This window comes from Myxocyprinus asiaticus, chromosome 16 (genome assembly GCF_019703515.2).
Source record: "Myxocyprinus asiaticus isolate MX2 ecotype Aquarium Trade chromosome 16, UBuf_Myxa_2, whole genome shotgun sequence".
Classification (NCBI taxonomy): Eukaryota; Metazoa; Chordata; class Actinopteri; order Cypriniformes; family Catostomidae; genus Myxocyprinus; species Myxocyprinus asiaticus.
Genome location: NC_059359.1, coordinates 21,218,593 through 21,238,229, shown reverse-complemented (window position 1 = coordinate 21,238,229; position 19,637 = coordinate 21,218,593). Strand labels below are relative to the sequence as shown.

Genomic DNA, 19,637 nt, shown 5'->3' with positions numbered 1-19,637 from the left:
CGATGGCCAGTCCACCACTGATTGGCCCCAAAGTGTGTCGGCCCACCGGGAAAATGCCCGGTATGCCAGATTACCAATCCAGCCCTGCCGAAAAGCGATTTTACAACTTCAGTAGACATTGTTTAAACCACTGGAGTCCTATGGATTACTTTTCGGCTGCATTTATGTGCTTTTTGGAGCTTCAAATTTTTGGTCCCCATTTATCATTTTATGGACCTACAGAGCTGAAATGTACTTCTAAAAATCTTAGTTTGAATTCTGCAGAAGAAAAGAGTGTCATACACATCTGGAATGGCATGAGGGTAAGTAAATGATAAGAGAATTTTAAATTTTAGGTGAACTTTTCCTTTAATGACTGCCACATATAATTATACTTAATAATAATAATTGACCTCAACCCGTTCTGTGTGATTCTCCGTTCCTTTCCCTTCATACTCACCCTACCATTGTGGGTCCTACCACTCAGTTCACTTGTCATCCAAATGCAGGCCATGTCCGCATCTCAGCTTTTACTTCATGACAAACAAACCAAATGATACTAAACAATATGTGATTTAACTGGGATGCATACTAGTGTAGTTCATTTGTAGTTGATAGTAAGTTAATAATGATGTGCCCCACCAAGTAAAGGCATGACATGATGATGCATTAACAAGTCATCAGTTGATGATGATTTATGAGTAGTTAACAATGAGTTAATAATGATGTGCCCCACCAAGTAAAGTCATGACATGATGATGCATTAACAAGTCATAGATTCATGGGTAGTTAATAATGAGTTAGTAATGATACACATGCACTAAGGTGATCCTTACCCTTTTGCACAAGTGAAATAAAGACTAATATTTTTTTTAAAGATCTGCTTATTTGAAACTACAAATCCACCAGCATATATGAAAAACAACATTTTAAAGGAAAAACACCTTTAATGTGGAAAAAAAAAATACTGAAATGTCAATCTTCCACCAAGATGCTTTAAATGAATGAAATCTCTTTTAAAACATATACAGACTCAAAAGAAAATCCAAACATACTTATTAAGACATACAATACATTTTTAAATTATTTATAAGCTGTTTTTTTATCTCTCAATCTCTCCTGATGCTAAAAATGCTAATGTTACCACTTAATACGTTCAAATAACAAAATTAATTCAAATACTCCACATAACGTTGTCAAAATTGATATTATGAACACTCTGACTTCAATCCTTAATTCAGTCCAACAAAACAAGCAATAATTTTAGATTAAAAATGTCAACATTACCATAGGAAATAATGGAAAGCAGCCAAGAGAGTGCCACTTATACAGTATGTGCCCTATCAGAAACAAACTCTCCACACACTGTAGTTCTGGGCAGAAATGTAGCGAACTATCTGCACTTGAAATGGATGAAGTTCATAGAAAATTTAACAAAACAAATTACTATTATTAACAATGATGTTGAAGATGATGATGATGATTCAATCATTATCATCATTCTGAATTTCTATTTTGAGTTCTGATGAACCTCACAAAGTATCCATGAAAAAATATTGAGAAATATATATAACAAAAACAAATATTGATCCAGCAACATAAAGACAACCTTTCCTATTTCTATGGTCCGGATGACAAGTGAATTGAGTGCTAGAGTATGAAATGAAAGGGATGGGGAATAATGTAAAATGGGTTGAGATCAAATTATTGGTATTCATTATTATTTGTGTTTTTCTACGTTTTTATTTATTTATTTTTTTATTTAAAAAAATGGCAGAATTATACTGCGTCATTCAATGACGTTTGTGGCAAAACTGCAGACAGATAAATGCATAAAATATTTAAATTATGACAATATTAAATATGCATGTTTAATTCAAGTTTGAAATGCTTCAAATTCTTTCTTAAAGCCTGTTTGATTTAGTTTATTCCCTATAGTTAATTAATGCATTAACTATCAAACATGTACTAACATGTAAATAAGGCTGCCGTTATTAATGCATGAATTCATATGACTTGTGTTGTAGTTAATGTTAGCTCTTTATTAGTTCCTGATTAGTACATTCCTTAACTCATCATTAATTAATGCGGAAGTAATTATTAATTCAGGTATTAATCCATGGTTATTCATGTCCTGTTATTATGAAGTGTTACCAATAAAATTAATTTGCTCTCTGTGGAGGACAAACAACAACCCTGAAGATCAAAAAGTGGCTAGTTCAGGATTTGCGTCATATTGGTAAAGAATTATATTTCAAACAGTTTATAAACACCCTATTACTCTACAGCGTCATCTAAGATGAATCGTTAGAGTGCGCACACCCTTCAGCAGTCACAGAAATGCAAACAGACATACAAATTAACATAATTCATGCTTTAAATGTATTCCTAATGTGGCCCAGGGGTGCAGAACAAAAAAAATTATTTTCGAAAAGAAATTTCTAGCATACGTGAAGTCTCTTCTGTTCAGATTCCCATGCTGGAAACCAATTGATTCTCTTGTGAGTGACTTGCAGAGGGACGAGCACCTCTGCTTCTTCCAAGCAGCCTCATGAATTAGTCACACTGCCACAAATTAAAATACAGCATTTAAAGTATATATATATATTTTTTTATTTTTTATTTTTATTTTTTTTGTTAATTTAGTTGTGTTGTGGATTAATTTAGTTTTTTTGCGGCTAATTTTGTAGTGCTGTGGCTTAATTTCTGTGTGTTTTTTGTATTGTGCACCCCTGGGCCACCATAGAATTCTTCATAATTAATATTACTTTTGAAATGTGTAACCCAAATAATGTACTTAAAAGTAATTAACTTCATGGAATGTCAGTAATTGTAATCTGATAACAAGAATTTAGAATGTAATGTGTTACACTACTTTTGTACATTAATTTCTTTATATTTATTTCACAATTTTATATTTTATATTTATTTAAAATGTATTTTATACACCTTTATATTTGTAGTTTACAGTAACTTATTACTTTCTAACCAGACTACACCCAACAAATACATTTTGAAAAGTGCAAATATTCCATGTAGTCTCTTGATAAATATGGTCATAAAATTACATTATTATAAAAAATTAAAAAATAAATAAATAAAAAAAGCAAAATGTAATGTATTTCATGTCACCTACCCACTCACATATGCATAAGATGTCAGACCTCTCATTCTCTCAGTGCTGAGGTGATGTGCACTTAGCTACTGCTTTGCTCCTAAATAAAATCTCTGGCACTGCAAGGCGCCATAAGTCAGCAAGTGCTTCAGCATCAATCTCTCTCTCTCTCTCTCTCTCTCTCTCACACACACACACACACACACACGCACGCACACACACACACACACACACAAACACACACACACACATGTTGGGTTTTCATGTTTTATGAGGACTCTCCATAGACATAATGGTTTTTATACTGTACAAACTTTATATTCTTTCCCCTACCCCTAACCCTACCCCTAAACCTAACCCTCACAGAAAACTCTCTGCATTTTTACATTTTCAAAAAACATAATTTAGTATGATTTATAAGCTGTTCTCCTCATGGGGACCGACTGATTGTCCCCACAACGTCAAAAATTTCAGGTTTTACTATCCTTGTGGGGACATTTGGTCCCCACAACATGAGGAATACCTGCACACACACACACACACACACACACACACACACACACACACACACACACACACACACACACACACATACTTCAAAGCTGCTCTGTTGATGAGGACTGTGCTCTTCTGGTTTAATTTTCCATGCACCCAATCACTTCCATCACACCTGATTCTGCACATGGTGGAAACCAGCATCAAAGAGGACCCCAGCTCCAGAGTGCCAAGAGAAAGATCCTGTTCTCTGGTCCCTTACATCTGCAAATTACTGCCATCCACTTTCATCTATGTGTGTGAGAAGCCCCATTTAATCAAATTTAAACTGAACATAAATTCTTGAATTTTGAACACACCAACTCTGTGCATTCCTAGAACTATGAGAGCAAGCAGGACAATACAAGCTTAAATTAGTTCTTCACAATGAATTGAGCTTATTTTATGGGAACACAGAAAGTATTCCCGTCAAATGTACTGTTCTAGTGGAGCGGTTACATCAATCTGCCTTGTTGTCATCTTTTTAAAATGCCAATCTGTGTGACTAGAGCTTCCTGCCCTCTCATCGCCATGGTTGCAGAGCGCAAAAGCGGCCATGCTGAACTAAACTACCCACAAGGCCGTTCTGAATGTTCTTGCATCTCCCTGCTTTTCCATCCATCTGGAGCATCTTAAAAATTAATCTGAACTGTGGGGTACAGAAGGATGGAAAAAAAGAAAACTACACAAATTTAATACTCATAATGCACACTTTTATAGACAGCTTTTCATTGCTGGAGCAATGTGCTAAATCTAGATAGTGTGGATTGATATTTTCCATCGTTTTTTACCTTTGGATGCAATACTGAACTGAACATCTCCAGATCTAAACCCAAAAATTTCAAAAGCATCATGTATAGTGGAAAGCTTGGTCTTTATAACCCTGAGATCTAGAATCTGTCCCCCTGTTAACAGCCATTAAAGGAATATTCAGGGTTCAATACAAGTTAAGCTCAATTGAAAGTATTTATTGGCAGAATGCTGATTACCATAAAAATAATTTTGACTCGCCCCTCGTTTATTGTAACTTACAATGGAAGTAAATAGGGTCAGTACATAAATGTTAAAATACACAGTTTCAAAAGTATAGCCACAAGATGTAAACATTATATGTGTATACGTAAAATTATTTTAGTGTGATAAAATTGCTTGAGTTTTTTTTTGTTGTTTTTTTTGTTTTTTTTGTCATTAACTATTTTTATTGATTCCATACTTAAAATAACAGAAACAGCACATGAAAACATGGAATCAACTTTTATCAATATATGAAAATACTTGATGACATAAAAAGACATAAAAATTAACAAAAAAAAAAAGAAAAAGGGTTCTGCATATTAATTAATTACATTTATTTAATCCAAACTGTCCTTCTCCACTGCTCCTCCCTGGCATTCCTCTAGGAAGGCCAAATAAGTGCCCCACTTCTTGCCATAAGCACCCAAACTGCCCAGCCATCTATGCAACATCTTTTCAAAAGCCTCCACTCTGCCCAACTCGGTGCACCACTCATGAAATGAAGGCGCACCAGCCGGCTTCCATCCCCCAAGAATCACCTTCCTGCCGATCATCACGCTGGTAAGGACCCAGTTTTTTATGTGTTTGTTCCCTATGTTAATACCCACCCCATCACCCAAAATACAAAGTCTGGGTCAGAATAAAATCTGAGTGCTCAAGACCTCACAGACATAACTCTGAACCCTCGACCAAAACTCTTGAATCTTAGTACAGAACCAAAAAACATGGGCTATCCTCCAACTGACATCACCATCAAGTAGGTGTGTCTTTAAGGCCAAGCCTATACAATCTAGAGGGAGTCCAATAAAAATGATGCAGGATCTTAAATTGAATGAGTTGCACCCTTGTATCCCTAGACGTAGACTTAGAAAAATCCTACCCCATTCTTCATCCTCCAGTACTAAATTCCAGTCTCTCTCCCATAACTTCTTAAGAGATGTTAAAGCCTGGAATAGCCAGGAATAGTACACTGAAGCCTCGTGACCCTTTCCAAAAGCAGCAAGCACCATCTCAAAAGTGTCTGCTGCTTTAGAGGGCTGCGTACTACACCCAAAATTGGTACAAAGTAGATGGCACAGCTGTAAGTACCTGAAGAATTGAGATCTGGGAATCCCAAACCACTGTATAATATTTTCAAAGGACCTCAACGCTCCATTTTCATACAGGTCACCCAGCGTAGCAACTCCCTTCTCAGTCCATACTGTCCAGCAGGAAGGGGACTTGTTAACGCACAGTTTAGGGTTTAAACAATACTTGCAGCAACATTCAGGTAAATGTCAGAATTGAACACGCAGGAAACTTTTGTCCACAGTAAATGCATGTGTGAGATAACGGGATGTGTCTTTACTTCTCCGGGCAGCTTGGTAGGAAGACTTTGCAATGGCAAGATAGGGGCAAGGACCTCCTGTTCAATAAAGAGCCAGGGAGGGGCTCTCTCAGGTGGAAGTGACCAATGAGCCAAATGTCTGAGACCAAAAGCATAACATTAAAACAAAATCTTGGGGAGAACTAACCCACCTTTGTCAATTGGCCTGTGTAACTTATTAAAATGCATCCAAGGACATTTAACATTCCAGATAAAGGATTTAGCTATACTATCAAATTGTTTAAAATAAAAGAGGGGAACTTCAATGTGGAGAGACTGTAGTAGGTAGTTGAATTTTGGAATACAATTCATTTTTATAACATTAACCCAGTCATAGATAAATGTAATGTAGCCCACCTGTCCACATCACTCGAAAACCTTTTTATTAAAGGGTCAAAATTAACTCTAACTAAATCACAAAATTTGCTGGGAATAAAATACCCAAATTCTTAATGCCCTGTTTGGGTCACTGTAAGGCACCTGGCTGGAAAGCCGTTACTGGGCAGTATGCTGTCAGAGCCAACGCTTCGGATTTAGACCAATTAACTCTGTATCCCAAGAACTTAGAAAAGGAATTAATAATTCTGTGGAGGCAAGGCATAGATCTGGTAGGGTTGGAGACGAATAAAAAAATATCATCATCAAAATATCATAAAGCAAAAGCTTATGTGCCACATCTCCCACCACCACCCCCTCAAAATCACATCCTTTCTTATAATGCTAATGGTTCCAGGGCAAGACAGAACAATAATGGGGAAAGAGGGCAACCCTGCTGGGTGCCCATATCCAGAGTAAAATAATCTGAAATTAATTCATTCTTTTGTACCGCCGCTACCGGGTGTCTATAAAGTTACTTAATCCAACCAATAAAAGTATTCCCGAACCCGTACATTTCCAAAATCTTAAAAAGATAATCCCTTTCTACCACATCAAATGCTTTTTCGGCATCAAGTGAGATAGCAGTGACCGGAGTCTGGTCATTCGCCACTGACCATATGATATTGATGAAACGCCTAATGTTATCAGAAGAGCTACGGCCCCGAATAAACCCCACCTAATCTATATGTATAAGAGATGTCATAACTTTACTTAATCGGTTAGCCAAAATGTTTGACAATATTTTTATGTCTAGCTGGATCAGGGAAATTGGATGGTAACTCTTACACTCGCTTGGATCTTTGTCCTTTTTAAGAATCAGACTGATCCGGGCTTGTGTCATAGTTGGTGGAAGCTTTCCATTCTTTAATTATTCCGTATAAATTCTAGCAAAAGTGGAGCCAGTTCTGTATCATAAGGATAAAAAAAATTCAGCGGCAAAGCCATCTGGCCCCAGAGCCTTGCCTATAGGCAAGGCCTTAATTACCCCGCCGAGCTCCTCAAAGGATATCTCAGAATCAATTATTTTTTTCTCAGTCTTCAGTCTAGGAAGTTCTAATGGTTCCACAAATTTCTAATATCTTCATCAGTAGACATAGACGAAGACGTGGAACTATAGAGATCAAGATAGAATTCTTTAAAAGCATTATTAATATCAATGGCCGAGGTAAATATTTTACCACCAGCAGATTTCACTGAGTGAATGGTAGAAAAAGACTCTTTCTGCTTTATATATCTAGCCAAAAGCTTCCCTGCTTTGTCCCCAGACTCAAAGAATGACTGCTTTGGCCTGAATAGCCAAAACTCCACCTTCCGCAACAAAATAGTATTATATCTGTATTTCAATCGGGTCAGTTCTCTGAGGCCATCAGATGACATTCGGCACTTCAGCTCTGCCTCGGCACTTTTAATATTCCTTTCCAACTCCAAGAGTTCTCGTGCTTTGAGGCGAATGAGGCATACTGTATGATCTGACCCCTAAGAACCGCCTTAACTGCCTCCCAAGCCACGCCCACAAAGGACCAGTTGGTCTCCATATAAACATTGATTTCAGCCTTTAACATTTGTTGGAATTCAGGATTTTGCAAAAGGGATACATTAAGGCACCAAATATATGATTTCTTTTTCTTTGTATGTGGCAACATTTCTAAACTCACCAGGGCATGATCCGAGACTAAAATGTTTCCAGTTGAGCAATCAAAAACAGATGAAATGAGGGACTTGCCTCCAAATTCAAACAGTCCATGTACACCTACGAGAGCCCCTGCGACAACTTTGCCGTCAGATTGCTAAAGTCCGGTGTTTCTATACAAATTTTGTGAGACAGAATTACATAACAGAAGATAATCTATAAAACAAACTCCAGCCAATAGGCAGAATAAACACAAAGAACGTGTAGATTCCTCCACATCCGCAAGGTGTGCTCCTTCACAAAACAAACTCCAGCCACTAGCGGAACCAGCACAAAAAACTAACAAAACATTCAGTTTCCTCGGGCAGTCAAACAAATGTTCAGTGAGTCAGGCCCATTCGGCTGTTTCATGAGTGCAACAAATGACCCAATCACTCCAATGTCCTGCAAGAAATACTCCACAAAACAAACTCCAGCCAATAGGAGGCATAAGCACAAAGAACCTGCAGATTCATCCACAACACTGTCCCGAAGGAGTGCTGCTTCACAAAACAAACTCCTGCCGCTAGGTGGAACCAGCACAAAATGAAACAAAAAAGGTGCTCAGTTTCCTCGGACGGTCAAGTGAATGTTCAGTGAGTCAGGCTTACTTGGCTGCAACGTGAGTATCACACAATTACTTACCCAGTCCATTGACTTTATGAAGGACATGGCTTGTTGGGAACATGTAAATACTTTACAGCCATCCTTAGTATGTACAGGTGCATCTCAATAAATTAGAATGTCGTGGAAAAGTTCATTTATTTCAGTAATTCAACTCAAATTGTGAAACTCGTGTATTAAATAAATTCAATGCACACAGACTGAAGTAGTTTAAGTCTTTGGTTCTTTTAATTGTGATGATTTTGGCTCACATTTAACAAAAACCCACCAATTCACTATCTCAAAAAATTAGAATACATCATAAGACCAATAAAAAAAACACTTTTAGTGAATTGTTGGCCTTCTGGAAAGTATGTTCATTTACTGTATATGTACTCAATACTTGGTAGGGGCTCATTTTGCTTTAATTACTGCCTCAATTCGGCATGGCATGGAGGTGATCAGTTTGTGGCACTGCTGAGGTGGTATGGAAGCCCAGGTTTCTTTGACAGTGGCCTTCAGCTCATCTGCATTTTTTGGTCTCTTGTTTCTCATTTTCCTCTTGACAATACCGCATAGATTCTCTATGGGGTTCAGGTCTGGTGAGTTTGCTGGCCAGTCAAGCACACCAACACCATGGTCATTTAACCAACTTTTGGTGCTTTTGGCAGTGTGGGCAAGTGCCAAATCCTGCTGGAAAATGAAATCAGCATCTTTAAAAAGCTGGTCAGCAGAAGGAAGCATGAAGTGCTCCAAAATTTCTTGGTAAACGGGTGCAGTGACTTTGGTTTTCAAAAAACACAATGGACCAACACCAGCAGATGACACTGCACCTTAAATCATCACAGACTGTGGAAACTTAACACTGGACTTCAAGCAACTTGGGCTATGAGCTTCTCCACCCTTCCTCCAGACTCTAGGACCTTGGTTTCCAAATGAAATACAAAACTTGCTCTTATCTGAAAAGAGGACTTTGGACCACTGGGCAACAGTCCAGTTCTTCTTCTCCTTAGCCCAGGTAAGATGCCTCTGACGTTGTCTGTGGTTCAGGAGTGGCTTAACAAGAGGAATACAACAACTGTAGCCAAATTCCTTGACATATCTGTGTGTGGTGGCTCTTGATGCCTTGACCCCAGCCTCAGTCCATTCCTTGTGAAGTTCACCCAAATTCTTGAATCGATTTTCTTCCACACTTTTTTCTTCCACTCAACTTTCTGTTAACATGCTTGGATACAGCACTCTGTGAACAGCCAGCTTCTTTGGCAATGAATGTTTGTGGCTTACCCTCCTTGTGAAGGGTGTCAATGATTGTCTTCTGGACTACTGTCAGATCAGCAGTCTTCCCCATGATGTGTAGCCTAGTGAACCAAATTGAGAGACCATTTTGAAGGCTCAGGAAACCTTTGCAGGTGTTTTGAGTTGATTAGCTGATTGGCATGTCACCATATTCTAATTTTTTGAGATAGTGAATTGGTGGGTTTTTGTTAAATGTGAGCCAAAATCATCACAATTAAAAGAACCAAAGACTTAAACTACTTCAGTCTGTGTGCATTGAATTTATTTAATACACAAGTTTCACAATTTGAGTTGAATTATTGAAATAAATGAACTTTTCCACGACATTCTAATTTATTGAGATGCACCTGTATTCTCAATTTGGCCGGGAACATCAGAGCAAAAGCGACCTTCCATTGATGTAAGAGTTTCTTGCATTCCTTGAATCGATCACGTTTCTCTCTTGTCGAATTTGCAAAGTCTAGGAACAAGAAAATGCTGTGGTTCTTCCTAGAAAGCCTTCCTTTACTCCTCGCCTTGTGTAACACAAGATCTTTATTGGATGATCTCAGAAATTTGGCCAGAATTGATTGGGGCCTGTCTCCCTCAGCTGATCGCTGAGCCGGGACCCTGTGAGCTTGATTTCCATCTTATGACCTGTTATGTCAAGCAGATTTGGAAAGAGACCATCCAGGAATTTTACCATATCTCGACCTTCTTCATCTTCAGGAATTCCAACAATTCGGACATTATTCCACCGGTTATGATTTTATTTTCCATATCCTCCAACTTTTCCCAGACGTGCTCCAGATCTGCCTTGGTCGATAGTGGGTTAGCAGCTTATTCCCTCTCCGATGACTCCAGATAATCGATTCATTTCTCGACATCCATATTGCAGCAAGATCCTCCAAATCAGCAATGACCTTCGTCAGCATTACCGATACGGTTCAGCAATTCTCACCGAATCTCTGTCATCTCTCTGGTCAAATCGACTCCCAGGCTCGAGGCCTCCTGAGTGGTGTCAGTTTGAGCACATAAGTGTCTTTTAATGTCTCCAGAGCCCGAGGATTTTTAATTCTTTGACATATTGTCTTCCTAGAACAGGTATGAATCAGGGTGTATTGAATCTCACCGGTTTATATAATTAAAACTATCAAAACTAGCAAAGTGCGCAGAGCTCGCCTTTCACACGTCCGAACCTTGCATGGCATCATGTCTTATTTATCTTAAATTAAATCCAATCCCAGAATTACAGGGTTTTGTTCTCACTACAACAAAGGTGTGATATTGGATATAACTTTTCATGTTAAAGTATAATTTTTGCATCCTGTGGCTAGACTTTTGAAACAGTGAGTATTATAACGTTTATGGACTTTATGTACCAATGTTTTTGCTTTTTTTTATTTAATTTTTTTATAAAGGATGGATGAGTCTAAATAAATGTTTGTGGTAATCGAAAAATCTTAAAAGGATAGTTCACCCAAAATTAAATATTCTCTCAACTTACTCACCTTCATGCCATCCCAAATGTGTATGACTTTCTTTCTTGAGCTGATAACAAACATTGTTTTGGAAGAATATCTCAGCTCTGTAGGTCCTCACAATGCAAGTAAATGGGTACCAAAATTTTGAAGCTCCAAAAAGCACATACAGGCAGCATAAAAGTAATCCATATGACTCCAGTATTTAAATCTGTCTTCAGAAGCAAGAAACAGATCAATATGTAAGTAATTTTTTGCTATAAGTTCTCCTCCCTGCCCAGTAGGTGCTGATATGTACGAAGAATGTGAATCACCAAATATACAAGAAGAAGGATGTAAAAGTGGAGATTGATAGTAAAAAAGACTTAAATATTGATCTGTTTCTCACCCACACCTATCACATCACTTCTGGAGAAATCAGTTTAACCACTGGAGTCTATTCAATTACTTTTATGTTGCCTTTATGTGCTTTTCAAGCTTCAGATTTAGGTACCCATTCACTTGCATTATATGGACCAACAGAGCTGAAAATTCTTCTAAAAATCTTTGTGTTCAGCAGAAGAAAGAAAATGTATTACACAACTGGGATGGCATGAGGATGAGTAAATTATGAGAGAATTTTCATTTTTGGCTGAAGTATCCCTTTAACTTGCATTGAATCTGGAACATTTCTTTAAGTTCTACAGTATTTTTATGTTAATTTTAACAGCAGAACTTAAGGTTCAGTTTAACACAAAAAAGGACCTCACATCCACTTCTAACATGAAGTAATGTTAGGCAGACCTCTTTTAGATCATATATCCTGCGCTAATAGAATTTGTAACCCTATACTGCCTTGTGTTAAGCAGCATTAGAGGAGAAACGTGACAGACATGACTCTGAATGGATCCCGAATTAGCTTTTTTCACAGATGTGTGCATGCTGGAGTCCACACTTTTAGCAAATTGGTTTTTCCATAGTCAAACATAAGATTTCTGTCAAACAATCCCCTCTGAAAGTACTTAATGTATTTTCAAGAATGGAATGGCAAACTTCATTGCATTGGTCTATTACTGTTGACAAGCATGAGTAAAAATCCCATTAGTGTTTAGTACCAGCACCAATTACCGTACTGAACCCCTTAAGCTATAGTAAGATGGCATCTGGGTCATAAGCTGCACAGCTGGTGCACCAGTCCATATGAATAAATACTATAATAACATTCATATACTGTATGACCATGAACGTTAAAGAAATGCTGATGCAGTTACTACAGATGCCATCTAACCTTTTCTTTGTTGTGTTCTTAAGAACAGCCAAGCAGAAAGCTCTTGTGTGAGTTGTGGTTAAAGCTTTTATTTATTTCCTCTCTCTGCTCCGTTTGATGCTGTTGAATTCAAATCGTGATAATCTACGTTTTTTTTTCTGTCTCAGAGAGATTCTGTCCTGATGCTTTGTCTCACCCTATAATGTAGAGTGAGTCTGAACACATCTCTCCATTTCTTTCATCTTCTGTCAGAACACTCAAGGCTCATAAGGATTATCTTGTCAACAAATAGCTGAATAAGTGCGCTCATATAAAGCCCGTCTGTGTGCCTGTTTGCCCATCTTGCCGCCACTCAACCTGGTCAACAGACACATGAAAACTGAGCCTTGAAGGATTCCTTCCAGATCAATAAAACTGCTGCTATTTCCTGCAGTAATTGCTCTGATCACTTTGTCTAGCTGCTGGAGTGTTGTGCCTGCAACTGTAGTGTCGATATTCTTTAGAAAAATTTACTGCCGACCTTAATTGTTGATCAAAGGGAAGGGTAACAGACAGGGACCCAATTTTTAACTCCACACCAGTCAGTGGTGGGAACTGAGAAAATATACTGTCCATAAATATTTCTTATCAGCCATGAAACTATTTATTGTACTCTATACACTATTTAAAAACAATGTACTGTATATGACAGTACATTTTATTTCTTTCTTTCTTTCTTTCTGTCAGTGATAGTCAGCTGCTTTTTGTCATGGCAACAGGTATGTGGGCAGATCATGCAATGGACTTATTCTGGTTAGTTCGGCATCGACTGCAGACACAGGGGCTGTTCCGCCAAGAGCACCAGAGAACAGAACCTATGACTCACTCACAGCAAGGGGTGAGAGGGCAACATTTGCTCACCGATACAAAATGTGTGTGCCAAAACCAGTTTCCAATAATTTAGAACAACATCTACCTTGTTCATATATAAAATTAAAGCTCTCACTTTCAGGAATGTGACTGTACAGTTTATTTTGTTGCCCTAATACCACAGTTCGAAACAATTTCAAAGGAATCACAAACTGAAATATGATTTCTGTAAGTCATCAAATACAAACTTCTCTTATATTCGCTGATCACTGCTGCTGTAAGCCCCAAATAGCTAAAGATTTATTTCTGCTTTTATCTTTTTATCAGTTGTTTACTTGTCTATGAGCTTGCTTGGCTGAATACTCTAATGCTATATCAGAATCAGAATCAGAATGAGCTTTATTTCCAAGTATGCTTACACATACAAGGAATTTGTCTTGGTGTCAGAAGCTTCTAGAGCACAAACAATACAACAACAAGACAGAGATAGAAAAAAAAATAGAATAAAAATAAAAAGCGAATAGAATATATAATTATATATAGAAATGCACAATAAGACTATATATATATATATATTGACTTGCTTTGAGTCAATGTGAGTCTCCCACTTCAGGTCAGTGAGATGGTAGAGTCCAGGAACCTGAATGACTCCACTGCTGCCACAGTGCTGTTCAGAATGGTGAGCGGGGTCAATGTTGGGGTGTTCCTCCTGAAGTCCACTATCATCTCCACTGTTTTGAGCATGTTCAGCTCCAGGTTGTTTTGATTGCACCAGACAGCCAGCTGTTCAACCTCCCTTCAGGTGGGCCAACACCAGTCTCTCAAATTACTTCATGACCACGGACATCAAAGTGATGGTTCTGTAGTCATTAAGTCCTGTGATTTGGGGTTTCTTTGGGACAGGGATGATGGTGGAGCATTTGAAGCAGCAGGAAACTTCACACTGCTCCAGTGGTCTGTTGAATATCTATGTGAAGATGGGGGCCAGCTGGTCAGCACAGGATTTTAGACAAGTGGATGAAACACCATCTGGGCCCTGTGCTTTCCTTGTCTTTTGTTTCCAGAAGACCAGCACACATCCTCTTCACGGATCTTAAGTGCAGGTTGAATAGGAGGAGTGGGGTCACAGGAGGTGTTGATAGTATTGAGTAGTTTATTAAATATTGATATCTGTGTGTGTCTGACAATTCATAAGTTTACTGGAAACAACAGACACTCAACTTACTAAAATCACATTTGCAGAACTCCCTTTGAATGCTTCTAAATATATAATTTCTTTACAGTGATAAGTTATGATCAGACTAAAAGTCTGACTAATATTTTAGCATTTTATTGTTCTTCGAAGTAACACAATGCAACCAATTGTGTTCTACTAAAACACAAGAACATTGGCCGGAAGATAATTATATAATAGCAAAGAAGGTCCAAGGTTCCAGCTCAAGAGAACACCAATTACCATAATGTTGTCTTCAACAATATACAACAATTTATAACAAAACAACTACACTAAATAGCTAAGACTTCTGTAAATTCTGAATAAAAACTTTTGTACATGTCCCCATAAAGCTTTAAGTGCATCGCCCAAGCATACATTCTTACAGTATTCAAGGGCTTATCTGTATTTCACCATTTTAGGATCCCATAATGCAGAGCAATACTGTTATTTTACTAAATAAAATTTCTGGGGGGGAAAAATTCAGTGACACTGCTACACAGGCTGAATTGTACTTTTTATTAGACAGAGGTGTGAAGGCTGCAGGGTGGCAGGACTCAAGGGCATAGTTTTGGCTTCAACATTGGGGGGGTTACAGTATGAAGAATTTACATGTTTCCATTGATCATGGTATAATTATTGGGGGGGTTGTACTTGCTTGTTTTGTATAGTGGTTTCCTCCCCCACCCCCTGGAATCTACGCCCCTGGCAGGACTTGAAACTGAGCCCCCACAGGAACATTGTTGTTTTTATGTGTCAACAGCATGAAGATTGTGCAACAGCTATGTAAATATATGGCTCAAAACATCACTAGCTTTTGCCAAGATTGTATAAGCCTTTTTTTCCCAAAATGCCTTGCAAGTCACAGTTACTTACTGTAAACATCACAATGAGCCTGCTTTTTATCTCCCACAATGCAACATTTTCTACAGCAAACTATTGTATTAAAGAATTGCAATAGATTGCTGTTAGATTTTTTTTTTTTTTTTTTTTTTACAGTGATCCCTTTTAATCTTTTATTTATACTTACATTTACATTTATATTTATTCATTTGGCAGCTTATTTACATATTTACATACTTTACTGTCTGCAGTTGATTAATTGAATAAGTCTTGTTGTCTTATTGTGTTTATGTTGCGTTAAGCATGACTATTGTGTTATGTATATTGAATTAAGGTCATAGATATGATTTTTAGCCCTGTTAGGACACTACTTTCAAATTGTTGACAGTTGGTTGTTGACATATTAGATCCCATACTCAGAGACACATTAGCTGGACCTTGTCATTGGACTCCTTCACTACCCAGATCTGCCAATACAAAGAGAGTGAGGGAGAGTGAGAGAAAGCTAGAGTGAAGACAGGGTGACTGGACTGTCTGTCTCTATCTATATCCTGTCACCTGGTCTGACCTTCTCACTTGATACTGACCTGTTAGTCCTCAGGGTATTTTTTAAGGTTAATGAACAAACAGATGGATGGATGGATGTCCATATTTGCCATTATCCTTGACTCATGTTCCTCATTATTTCGACAGAGCTGCAAGAAAGTTCTTCAATTTCAGAATTAATCCAAAATGCAAAATCCATCTCTCAGTTTGTGTTCATTATCATGCACAAACTGAAATCAGAACAGAGACAGACAGACACACACACACACACACACACACATTGGTGTGGCTATCCTTATGAGGACTCTCCATAGACATAATGATTTTTATACTGTAGGAACGATAGATTTTAACCCTAACCCTACCCCTAAACCTAACCCTCACAAAAAACTTTCTGCATTTTTACATTTTCAAAAAAACATTGTTTACTGTTTTTTAAGTGATTTGAATTATGGGGACACTAGAAATGTCATCATAAACCACATTTATAGCATAATATCCTTGTAATTACTTGTTTGTAACCTAAAAAAATGTCCTCTTAAACCACCCAAACCCACCCACACACAGTGGCTGTTAGAGTAGGTCTTCTGTAATTACACCCCTCCTGCAAATGAGTGTCTGGTCTGGAGTCAATTTCTTTCAAACTCTCTCTCTCTCTCTCACTCTCTGTGATCACTTCACTGATTTTATCAGAGTCAAGGCCGTAACCATGTCTTGAACATTGGGGGGGAACCATTTTGTGGGGGGGGGGGGGTGTCACGGGCGTTGAGGTCATAAATATAATGGTCCTCTGTGGTCCTTTAATATAGTAAAGGCGCTGAATGCAATAATTTTCTGAATAAAGGCTTGAAATGCGATAAAGGCCCAACATTTTATGATTTTTGGTTTTACAAGAAACATGTATTTTTAAAGATCACACAGTACAAGACAAACACTGTGTCTGCATTGCTAGCAATTTGCCTGTTTCAGTCATCTTTTCTTTCTTTTTTGTGCTGTCTCAAAGAAAAGATTAATATAATTTGAATTTCTTTTCATCATTGATGTATCTGGAAAATGACATGACTGTATCAGCTGGCTAACAAAAGGAAAATAGAAAAATTATTTACTGCCCTCAAATTGTAGAATATTAACACAATATTTTCTTCAAGAATCCTAATGCTGCTCTTTTCCATACAAAAACAGTTCATATTGACCACTGCTGTCAAGGTCCAAAGAAAAAAAGAAATCATTACAAAAATACCATAAAAGTAGTTCATACAAAACATAGCTGTTGTATGGCCCAGAAAGCTTGGAATATAGGGGCACTTGTCATATGGACTACTGTTATAATGTCTTTTATACTGAATCTTTAATAGTGCTTTATAGTATTTGTACTTTTTGAAGCTTGATAGCTCCTGTTCACTATAAACTGTTATTCTATGGAATAGAGCTGCTTAAAATATCTATTTTTATGTTTCAATAAAAAACCCAGCATATGGGTTTTGAATAACATAAGGGTGAGTAAATGAGTGAGTAAAAGTACATTTTCCATTTTTAGGTGAACTACTCCTTTAAATGGTGGCTAATTTTTTAAGCAAAGACCTTGACAAGAGATACTCAAAAAACAGTCTATTATAAAAGTAGACTCTTAGGAGATGCTGTACAAAATTCAGAATTAATTAAAGACATAATTAAATAATTTAGAAAATCTTACATTGATTTTAAATTGTTACCTAATAATATTTGCATTAAGAATATATGACACTGTTCTTGCCAAAACCTAAAAGCACAATAGAAGTCACAAGTTAGGTCTTACCATATTCTAGTTCTGATCTGGGTGATAACACTCTACTTTGTGTTTTTTTTTATAGATAATTTTCTTAGACAATGTCAAGAGAATTTTCTAAAAAGCTACTTCAAAAGCCTGTCAGATTACCACATTCATTCAATTCCTTCACAATATACAAACATTCGCGTTTGTCTTAAGCTTGATTCGCTGAAAACTGCTCCGTTAATGTTTTCACATTCACAGGAATGACATACAAATCACATACTGTACATGACATATTTAAATTCAAAATGGTGAATAGTTTGCACCCTTGGAAATTAATGTTGGTCGGTATAACATTTCAATCATAAAACAGAGGTCAAATATTGCATGTTTAGTTAAATACTTACATCTCATATGACACAAACACTCTTAACCTGAATTTCTTGATGATGTGTGGCGCCGGGATAATCCACATGGTTCCAGGTTAGCACCTTAAACTTGAGTCCCGCCTTCATCTATTTGATTGGCTATCTCATATGACACTGACGAGCGGTGCAGCAGAACAGCTACAAGGATATCAATTATTGGGGGGGTTGGGGGAAATCTGGCCATCTCTGATTATTGGGGGGGACTTGTCCTCCTCAAAGTATATTGTGATTACGGCCCTGATCAGAGCTAATGAAGCATTTTGTTTTCTAGTCCGTATCTCTTTTCCCCCTTATTTGTGGTTCCTTCCCTCACCTGTCTATTTTTGTATGATCAAAAACCTGAAGGACAAGCTCTACAGTCGTCTCACATGAAATATGTTCCCTACGAAACACCCTGTTTAGCTCTGTTCAGTAACAAATTAATTATGGAAATATAGAATGTTTCTTCTGTTTAAATTTTAACAATTCATGAGAAACCACTTCTGATGGTTTCCAATAGTATGACTCATAAAGCAAAGAATGGAGAGTACAGACAGATTCAATGCCATAAATGTACTAATGCATCAATATCGACACACACACATAAACATCATAACACACACATGCCTTACTGCTAATTCCTGTCTAAATGTCCTAAATTGACACTTTATGCTGAGCTAATCTCATTACAGTATTGATGACTACGTCAGTTCTGGTAAAAGCAGGAATGGGAGTACCAAAGCTATTTGGGCTCCTATCTCTTAGGAAGGAAATGCAGTAGATATCTTCTTTGTTCCATAGAGTCAGAATGTGTGTTTGTGTATGCAGGGGAGGGAATTATGAGGAAACCCAAGGCTCATGCCTTTTTACTTTTCTGAATTTGATGAGACAACATTTTACTTCTGTGAGAACAAACACTGCATTAAAAGATGTAGTACTTACAACTACAACAAATCACAACCAGGGTAAAAATTAACAAATGTCATGCACCAAATGAGAATAAAAATTGGCTGTTGAGTTGCTTGCCAGTGGCTAGTCAGAAACGTGATGTGAGTGATTTAAAACACATACCATTTGTAAAAGAAAACAATTTCTGATGACTTTTACCTAAAAAGTACCACAGACGTTTATCTAAAATGCCTAGTTAAGTTTGTTTCTCTCTATATCTCCATATGATCTGCATATGAAAAACTGCTTTAAACCACCCAAGCAAGAATATGTGGTACAAAAACATAATGTGTTTTCATGTTTTTATGTCAGGTGCTGTTTCACTGTGAGATGAAGACTCATCTCATACTTGAATCTTCAAGTGACACACTATTTGTCACTAAAAGGGAATAAATAGCTAGATAATTACAGTAAATGATCA

At 37.4% G+C, this 19,637-nt stretch overlaps 1 protein-coding gene across 1 annotated transcript in view; it reads left to right on the top strand.

Annotated features, from left to right (window-relative positions):
• The window catches only part of npr1b (natriuretic peptide receptor 1b), a 66,729-nt gene that overhangs the window by 14,454 nt on the left and 32,638 nt on the right, over positions 1-19,637 (top strand). The gene's annotated exons all lie outside the window — the stretch shown is intronic.